This window comes from Lepidothrix coronata, unplaced genomic scaffold (assembly GCF_001604755.1).
Source record: "Lepidothrix coronata isolate B3197 unplaced genomic scaffold, Lepidothrix_coronata-1.0 Scaffold84, whole genome shotgun sequence".
Taxonomy (NCBI): Eukaryota; Metazoa; Chordata; class Aves; order Passeriformes; family Pipridae; genus Lepidothrix; species Lepidothrix coronata.
Genome location: NW_016690264.1, coordinates 1,797,459 through 1,806,934, shown reverse-complemented (window position 1 = coordinate 1,806,934; position 9,476 = coordinate 1,797,459). Strand labels below are relative to the sequence as shown.

Here is a 9,476-nt window from a genome sequence, read left to right as displayed (position 1 = left end):
AAAAAAAAAAAAAAAAAAAAAAAAAAAAAAAAAAAAAAAATGCAGTAAATCCATCCACCATGTTCCCAAAGCATTGGGTGAGTGTGTTTTATACACTCAGATGATTTAGATGACACCATCGCTGCAGAGCAGGTCGTGTCACACAGGTGGGTGTGTGGATGGGACACATCTGTCCCTGGCACACCCCCCCACCAGCCATGGAGAAGCAGGCGGTGAGTGCGTGTGGTTTCTCGGGGACACGGGCCAGCACCTCCGCTAGTCCGACTGAGACAGTATCTGATGTCACAAACTGCAAAGAAGTTGCTGCGATTGCCCCTCCCCTGTATTTTTTGGTTTCTCACCCAAAGGAGGGGTCCTGCGGGCTCCTCTCCCCGGGAAGCCGCGGTCGGAGCGGGACGGGGCAGAGGCGCCGCCGGCTCTGTTTGCGGTTCCATGGAAACCCGCGCTCCCGTTGCCAGGCGGCAGCCGACAGCACACAGGCACGGGAGGGGTCGTGGAATCATTGAACGGTTTGGGTTGGAACGGACATTAAAGATCCTCTGGTTCCAACCCCCTGCCATGGGCAAGGACATCTTCCACTAGACCCGGTTGCTCCAAGCCCCGTCTAACCTGTCCCTGGACACTCCCAGGATGTCTGGCTGCAATGCGGACACATGAGCAGGTGTTCTGAGCAGGCAGCTTGCTGGAGTTCAAATCAGATGTTGGTTTGAACTCCCCTGGAAAATGAAGGAAAATGCTGTGTTGTGAGAGATCTCCCTGGGCTTGTTGGGTTTTCTATCCATTATTCATCTTCTCAGAAAGAATTTCTTCACTGAAAGGGTGGTCAGGCATTGCAACAGGCTGCCCAGGGAAGTGGTGGAGTCACCATCCCTGAAAGTGTTCAACATGGCACTTAGTGCTGTGGTTCAGTTGGCGTGGTGGTGTTTGGTCAACATTTGGACTCGATAATCTTGAAGGTCTCTTCCAACCTTAATGATCTTGTGATTCTATTCTATGATTATTTCTGTCCCTGAGGCCCAAGAATTGAGTATTTAATTCCATGTCTGCAAGCAAAAGGTTGAGGAAATGAGAGCTGGAGCCCCTGGTTGTGGAAATGATCATAGTTTATCATTTTCTAGCCTCTGCCTTGGTCTTTCTGCTTGTAAAGTGTGAACAGTCACAGTTTGGAGACTGGATATCAGTTGAAAAAGAGTGATACGTTTTCACAGAGGGGAAGATCCTTAAATCCCCCTATTTACTCTTTCTGGTTTCTCAGAAGACCAAATCAGTTCCAAATGGATTGTGTTCTTCTTTAGACTCTTTAGAATCTCTATTAATACAATTTCAGCTTTCAGAAATAGCAGCTTCTTTCATTTACTGAGAGGTTTTCAAACAGCTTTCTGTGTCTGAATAACTGGTGCAATAAATAGCTTGAATTTCTGTAAGTGCAAACTCCCATTTGATTGTTATAGTTCTTTTCTCTAATTGCTGATTATCAAGAGACTGAATTCAGGCAACAGAAGAAAAATGCTTATATAGGAAGAAATTTTTCTTTATTCTGCCCATGAATGCTTTGATTTTGAGCAGTGATGCAGAAAACCACAGTGCTATCTTTAGTATGTTTTGGGAAATTTCCCAAATGTATCAGGGAGTATGTATAAAAAATGACACTATAGAATAATTTCTGTTACCAAAACCAAAATAAAAATCAGGACTAAATTGTACTAAAGATGCATTTTTCTAAAGGCATAATATGAAATAGCCTTTGTTCAGAAATACCAGTTTATTACAGAATTGAGAGTTTGCTGCAGTGGTAACATCACAGAAATAGACAACAGAAACTGAAGACATTTGAACAGCTCTGTCTCTGTCTGGCATAATCTCTATATCAATGAATTATACATTTATATATCCATTGCTCTGTTCTGAACTATCCTTGCTAACCACTTATTTCTCAGAAGTGGAACAGAGGTTATTGAAAAGCTGAGATGCATTTTGTGAATTCTTGGAAATGTGCAAGCTCTTCATAGCTTGGGTTCACTATTTGTGTCCTACACATGCCATGACCCACTTAGGCTTTGTGTTTCCTTGAGGGCAAAGAAGTTTTTAAGGCCAGAAGGACATCTGGGGTCTATTGTTAGCCACCATTTACTTGGTTAATGAATGGAATAAATAGCATGTGCAACATCATGGGAAAAATCTGCCTGCTGGCACAGGCTGTGCAGCTGACCAGTCCTGCAGGTCCTTAAGGGTTTCTGGGTTCTGTAGTGGCACTTCAGGGCACCCCAGTTTTTGGGATTGTTAAATGTTTGGACAGTACTTCCTCGGTGCCCAGCTGAGAAAGTCAGGCAGTTGTCATGGTAAGAAAGGCAGGTAGCTGCTTATGTTTCCAACAGGATGTCTGAGATTTTGGGACTTGTAGGGGGTGATTTTGTTAGGGCACAGGATTAGGATTTCAAGATATCATAATTTCTTTGCTTAGTTTTTTTCATGAAGGGATTACTTCTCCATTCGGTCACCCCATGGGCATGCGGGGATGCTGATTCTACTACAGAGGTGCTGTGAGGGTTAATTAGTGATGGCAAAACATTTTGAAATGGCTGATTGAGAAATGCTGACAGAGATGAAAGCTGAATAAGTATCTAGATAAATAAATATTCCTTTGTAGTCTTATCATTACAGGAAATTCCCCGTGTACCCAGGATGCTGCACAGGTCACTGAGCAGTCATCTCCCCATTGTCCAGAGTGTTCTCAAGGGGACTCATTTATTTCAGTATTTCACTTTAGTTTCTGTGATGTGAGCCACAATATGTGCCAGAGAGAAAAGCCTGGCAGCCACCAGCAAACACCACAGAAATACCAAAGGGATTGGCAGATTTTTCTTTCCCTGGAGCTCTTGTTCTGCTCTTTCCCTGTGAATTGTGCAACTGCAGAACCTGGAGAATCCCAGGAGGGAGAAGAGGAAGTTGGAGCCTATTCCCATGATTAAAGCCAATGAAGAAGAAGGTATCCTCAAGTGAATGTCCACAAGACAACACCTGCAAGAGCTCTGCTGAAGGCAGTGCAGCCAGCTCTCTGCTTCAGTATGGTCTCTGGTGAGCTGTCAGTAGAAGTTTTTCTGCTGCTGGGTCTCTCTGGGACACTGTTCTCCTGCCTGTCTCCTGCCTGGGGGGAAGTAGATAGTTTTGGAGATCCCATGGAGAATATGTGGCTGCTCTCACACTTATGTTGAGTTCTGTGCAGGGTGCTGAGCTCTGCAGGGAGGCTGAAAGGGGAAGAAAGAGCGACCGTGTGGTTCTCCTCCATTTTTACCTTTTTCAGACTATAAATCCCTCCATCAGCACCACAGGTCAATGAAAAGATGCCAAAAGAAACAGTACTGGATACCATATCCATCCCACCTGACCCCAGCATGTCTCCCTGCAGATCATCTCCCTTCCCAGCACCAAACCATCGTGAAGGCCAGGCTGAACGGCCGCACAAATTGACTGCTCGTCAGCACAGCAAATCCGGGGCCTTTCAACAGCAACAGGAATGTCTCCTGTCTCCTTAGGTCATAGGGTACAGGGAAGTGCTGGCCTGATGTAAAAAGCATCACTACAGCCTGAGGTGGAGCCATCCCAAACCAGGTGAGCAGCTATTGAAGAAAGTGAGCATTAGACCTCCCAGGAACAGCAAAGCTGTGGTACCCAAGTGCTATGGCCCCACAGGCTCTAACAACTGGGACTGTTGTTTACCCCCTGCTCTCCAGGTGAAGCTTATTTCCAGGAAGGATTTTATCTCAATGGAAAATTTTCCAGCTGGGATTACCGGATCCCCGGTAATCTTTGCATGTCCAGAGGCAGCCACGAGATGGCAGCAGCCCTGTACTGCCGGGACTGGGGATTTGGCTCTGTCCCACTCTCGCCCCTTTCACCTCATAGATGAGGTCTCCAGGCTTGACGAGCACCAAGAAACCCTGGTCCATCCTCTGGGCTGAAGGAGAAGTGACTCCAGAGCGGGGCTCTGAAAGAAGACCTCCCACCTTTGCAAACAAGCTGATGGAGCAGAACCTACTCAGGTCTTTGTTTGCTACCACTGATGCCCAGCCCCAGTGTGTTCCTGGGATGTCTCATCTGAAATGAATGTGTGGTATTCTTTCAACTGCTTAGATTTCAATCTAGTGGATGAAAACTGCTAAAATCTCTGAAGGGCCACACAGAAGTGACAAGATAGCCCCTATCATCTGCCCTTTCACTGCAGGTACTCTTGTGCTGTGTAATGACTTGGACAACAAGCAGCAAGTGCTCAGTGATTTGTATTTCACACTTGTTCTTGCTGAGGATGCAGACTTCTTCCTGCCGGGAAAAAGAGAAAACGTTCTGCAATCTTCACCTTGGGATCCCAGCCAGGTCTGGGACAGTTTCTTTTGCAATGTAAAGCTTATTCTGATGTGTGCTGAGACCATTGCACACAGATAAGTCTGTGCTTTGCTCCAGCTCCGGGCTAATGCAGCCAAGGCCATGAAGAGCCAGCTGACTTGGGCTCCCTGACGTGTGGCTCAGTCAGTGTGGGGACTGCTTGTTGGTGGTGGTGTGGCAGAGCCTGATGCAGGTGCAGTGGAAGATGAAAGAATCTCAGAATAATGGCATTGGGGAGGGATCTCTGGAGGTCTCTAGTCCAGCCTCCTGGTCAAAGCAGGGATAACTTCAAAGTCATGTCAGGCTGCTCAAGGCCTTGTCCAGCTCATTTGAAAACTTCTAAGGATGGATCCAGACAATGGAGAGTGAGATCTGGGAGGTTGAGCCTGGGCTCAGTGGGGTGACCCCACTGATTTTCTCTGATGAGAATACAAATGAATTATATGGCTGCAATTTCAAGGCCAGTACTGAATAACCACTTAGGCCTGACCCCCAACTATGAACTGTAACTAGTTCCAGACTTCGCTCAGAGCTCCGGACTTTGGGGACCTAGGGGTTTGCATTTGGCCCATTGTAAAAAGAGCCACAAAGCTGCAGCCAAGGAGACTTTCCTAAGCTGGACTATAAATCCAGGCTATTTGCAGGGACAAATGACCCAGGAACCTGAGGCTTTAACTTCATGATTTTGCATTAAGCTCTTGAGGCACAGTTCCAGCCTTTTTCCTGGCCCTTTCCTTGTGGCAAAACTTCAACTGCTGTGACTGCATGGGAACTGATCCAGCTGAAAAATACCCTGCCTGAGGAAAAGATCCCTTTTTATTATGATCATTGTGATGGCTTGAGGAAGAGGGACATGTGGGCTTGGGGCTGTTGGAATTGCCCCTTTCAATGACAGCCTATGTTTTGGTCACCTTAGGAAGATAATGAAGCTGCAGCTGGTAAGACAGGCTGATCCTGCAAGTCCTGCACACAAATTTCCTTCAACAAAGGCTTATGGAGCAGAGCAAAAAGGATTAGTAAAGTTATGGGTTGAGCTGCAAAAGGAAGCACATGCTTCATGGCTCCAAACTCTTTCTGCTCATGTGGAATGGATTAAAGATAAAAACAGCCCTGTTATGTGCTTTGCTTCTGAGCTGTTTTGATCCTGTCTATCTTATTCTTCAGAGAATCTTGTATAGGAACTATTATCTGTAATTTAAAACTGTGGCTCTTGTTCCCCGGGTAGCTCATGGGATCCACTTCCCTTTGCCAGAGAATGAGGCATCACTGGGTACCAGGTGCAGTGGTTCAGGAATGTTTAGTGCCAGCCTGGCTGTTTTCTTGCAGGATTTGCCTGTTTGCATCTTTATTTGAAGTATGGAATACCAGGGCACAAGGAAACAAAGTGACTCTGCTGGTGGATCTCTGGTGGGACAATAACCAAATCCACATTTTACATCTGTTTAGCTGGAATCATGGACAGCACAAACATGCTCCTCATGAAACAACAGCTTTATTACTTAGAAATGCTTGGAAATTCCACATCCCATTCCTATTCCCTTGGCTGTGAGGGAATAGCACCTGTGTGAATGACCGCTGTTCTCCCTACCAGGATGTCAGCAGATCCTGTAGCTTGTTTTCCATTGAAATGTCTCTTCTTGGGTAAATATTACATCTGGGGTTGCTTTACCACTGGCTTTCCTACCTGGAGTTTGTACAACAGGTCAATGCCCTGCTTGGAGATAAGAGGAGTACTTGCTGCCAGTGCTGTTTGCTGCTGTGAAATGCCACCCTGCTCTTCCCTCATCAGCTTCTCCTCCAAACATTTTTGAGTGCTGTTTAAGTCCTGGAGGTTTTTGCAAATTGAGGGAAATTTAATATTAGATGTTGAGTGTTTGGACAGAGCAGAAGAACTTGTTTATTACAACAACTGTGACTTGTAAATTATTCATCTGTGTGTAATTGAAACACTCAGATCCTCAAAGGTCATGTTACAAAGAGTGAGGTGAAGGATCAGCGAGCTTCCAGCAAAACAGGAAGGTTAACAGGTCCTGGGGAACCCTTCTCCATCCACCTGCATCTACTCTATGACAATGCCTGTTTGTGGAAGAAAACTGAGTTTTGATAAGCGAAGTAGTGCACAGACACATGTCTGGGAGGGGGAGAGGACATCTGTAAGGTATCTTCCTCTGTCAGTTTTCCCTCCGGGGGAAACACAGATTTGAAACCTATTGCAGTGAAACGTATACAAGGTCTGTGGGCACAGAGTGTCAGTGCACAACAGGCTCTGGCCTTTTTGAAATGGAGAAGAAGCTTCTAAAGACCAAGAGGGACCAAGAGGGACCAGAATAGCTGGCTAAGCAGAAAGGAAGCCTGCAGAGTTCTACTCAGCAGTTCTGTCTCCAGACAACACCAGACTTCAACTAATTAAAAAGAGCAGATGCTAGCTGAAACATTAATTGAAACAACTATCATCTTTTGTCTGTTCTTAAATCTGTGTTCTAGCTCTCTCATAGAGGGTTTGGAAACAGAAAGAGTTAACCCTTCTGGTGGCTTATTATTTTGTTAGGCACAGGATGTCCTTAGAAGATAGCATAATGAAACTTCTATGAATAGGTTTGGATACAGGTTTTTTCAGGTAAAAACAATTCTGCCTAATAATGCAGAACCATCATCACAAACAGCATTCTCAACCCTTCCTTCTCACCATGTTGCCTGTAAAGTGATCTTGCTCAGCTTTCAAAGGCCATGTATCAGTGCTGTGCACAGGGCCAGCTGCTGTTCTTCCCCATATGTATTGTATTAAGAGGATACCTCTTTGTTAACCTGTGCTCATTTGTTCCCCTCAGCCTGTATTCCTTCTCATTAGACTTGATGTATGATCTGTAGCAAGTGCAAAGAGCTCAGCTGACACCTGATATGCTTATGAATAGCCTGTCTGCCCTGCCACGATTCTGTAGCCATCTCAAAGGGAGCAAACACTCAGTGTATTGCACTCCTCCTGGAACTGGGATGATACCAAAGATTTTGCCCTAAAGCATCCAATTCTGAGCTCTGCTGGAAGCCAGGTACTTGACTGCAGGCACCTCTGCTCTGTTCCAGATTGGCAGTTCCTTGGTCTCATCCTAGTCTCCAGTTCTTGAGAGATCAGGCAAAGGCATTGCTCAAGCAATGTGGCTCTTCCACTGTTCCCTGTCCTCCCTGCTCCAGTCCCCTGCCGTGGGCAGAGGCTCCCTCTGCACAACTACAAGCCCCGGACGTTTCCTACCGCTTTTCTCACACTCCACCCCCAGGCTCCTGTTACTCCCTTCACTCCCACACCCCCAATTTCCTCCCTCTCCATCAGGGCTGGATTCTGTTTCCTCGATGGGCTCACCAAGTCCATCACAGGTCTGGCAATCCTTTTTGAGATGTGTCCTGTGATGCTTTCCTGAGCACCAGCACTCCCATCTAAATACAACATGCTCTGGCTTCCAGTATCCCTTAAATCCCAGAGCGTATCCCTTAACCCCTTTTTCCTTCGCTGACCTCCTCGAGTGATAACTATTGTCATTCCCCACACACTATTTGCACTGAATGAGGCACAGAATTAGCCTCAAATTTGGCTCCCAAAGAGATTGCCAGAGAGAGATGAATTTAGGCTGGAGATCTATGGAGGATTATGGGGCTGATTGAGATATTAAAGATCATCCCTGGTTCATTTTCTTACAGGTCTGATGCAAGAAGTGAGTCAGAGACCTTTTGACACAGTTTGACCTGACAGATGCAGCGACTCAGTGGCAGTGTGAGGAGCTCATATTGTTTTGTAAATGGAATAAAGTTCATTTAACACAGCAGGCTTGTATTTGCTGTTAACTCAAAGGCCTCTCACCTGAAAAAAACCTGCAGATCACTTACCCCATCACCACTTGCAGATGGAAATAGCTCCTGAGGGTGTCGCCTTTGGTGGAGGAGGTGGGTATTTCTGACAGGTGACCCCCTTTCTCAAGGCAGGGTAAAGGTCCTTTTCCTGTGATACTGAGTTTATCACACTTGAAATATTCACAGTCCCCAGCCCCTTTTTGAGTAGCCAGGACTCTGCCCAAAAAATGCTCTCCCTCCCCTGGGCTGTTTCTCTCAGCAGCACTGCCAATACTGATCTAATATAACTGCTTTTTTTGGCTGCTTTCTCTTCCTAGGTAGGAATGCTGTCATTACTAAACGACACCTGATTCCCATGGGTCTCTTTAGCCTGTATGAAAATCGTTCTTTTCCTGTACCTCAGCTGCAGGTAAGCATCTCCCAGGACTGATGGCTCAGGTAAGTAGCTCCTCTGACTCGGTTCTTGTTGTGCTGAGCTCTCAGTGCCTGTCTTCCTCCTACATGTGTCTTGCTGACTACTGACAGCCACAATTGAATGGCTCACACACTGACTGATGGCTGATTTTTAGACATTTAGAGGTTAGGAGGTGAAGTTAATGGAAACTTGTTTCCTAGTGCTTCCCTCCCGTGTTCTGCCAGCATTTCCTTCTCTCAGCACCCACCCCAATTTTGCTGCCCTCCAAGCCTCTACTGTGCTCTGCTGCCCATCCCGTTTTCGCTCTCAGGCAGGTTCTGGTTCAGATTCTGCCCATTTTCTTCCAACAGGACACAAACTCCCACTACAGACTCCACAGCCTGTGTCCCTGCAGCTCATCCCCACTTCTGCAGGGCTCTCCTCTGTGTTGGGTACAGCTCCCACTGGAGCAGCCATTCCCTTGTGGTCCCCCAGAGCCGTGTTTGCAGCTGAGCTGTCTGGAGAGAGCATCAGCATTGCTGCATTTGGGCTGGGGGCAGGTTTATGATTGCTCCTTGAGTTGTTCTTTGTAGCTGCTAACTATGCCCTAGAGATGTAAGGTGTGTCCTGGCCTCAGACTTTTTCCTGTGGAAAATGGGGAAAATGGTGCTCAGAGCCTCTGATGGGAGTTTCTTTTGGGCATGGCAACAGTCTTACCTGGCTGAATGCAGACTTGTGCCAGGTTAAGCCAGTACCCTTTAATGCCTTCTCTGTTCTTGTTCCAATGCAGATTCTAAATTAGAAACCCTACTACTTGCATATTATATGAGTGTGGATTTTGCAATACTGGGAGGCTGCTGAA

General features: G+C 46.3%; 1 protein-coding gene and 1 long non-coding RNA gene across 3 annotated transcripts in view; one reads left to right on the top strand and one right to left on the bottom strand.

Annotated features, from left to right (window-relative positions):
- The window catches only part of CFAP100 (cilia and flagella associated protein 100), a 13,576-nt gene extending 13,122 nt beyond the window's left edge, over positions 1 to 454 (bottom strand). Inside the window, exon 1 of the mRNA XM_017820521.1 lies at positions 342 to 454. The gene's annotated coding sequence lies outside the window, so the exon portion shown is untranslated. The remainder of the gene's footprint in view (positions 1 to 341) is intronic.
- Positions 455 to 549: 95 nt separating this feature from the next.
- Positions 550 to 8,629, top strand: LOC108500046. Of its 2 annotated transcripts, none has more exons than XR_001875747.1 (3): positions 550 to 661; positions 8,071 to 8,143; positions 8,538 to 8,629. It is a non-coding gene; the product is annotated as an uncharacterized LOC108500046 (long non-coding RNA). The 2 variants fall into 2 exon arrangements; XR_001875748.1 differs by having other exon boundaries at positions 8,071 to 8,313; positions 8,538 to 8,624.
- Positions 8,630 to 9,476: the final 847 nt, after the last annotated feature.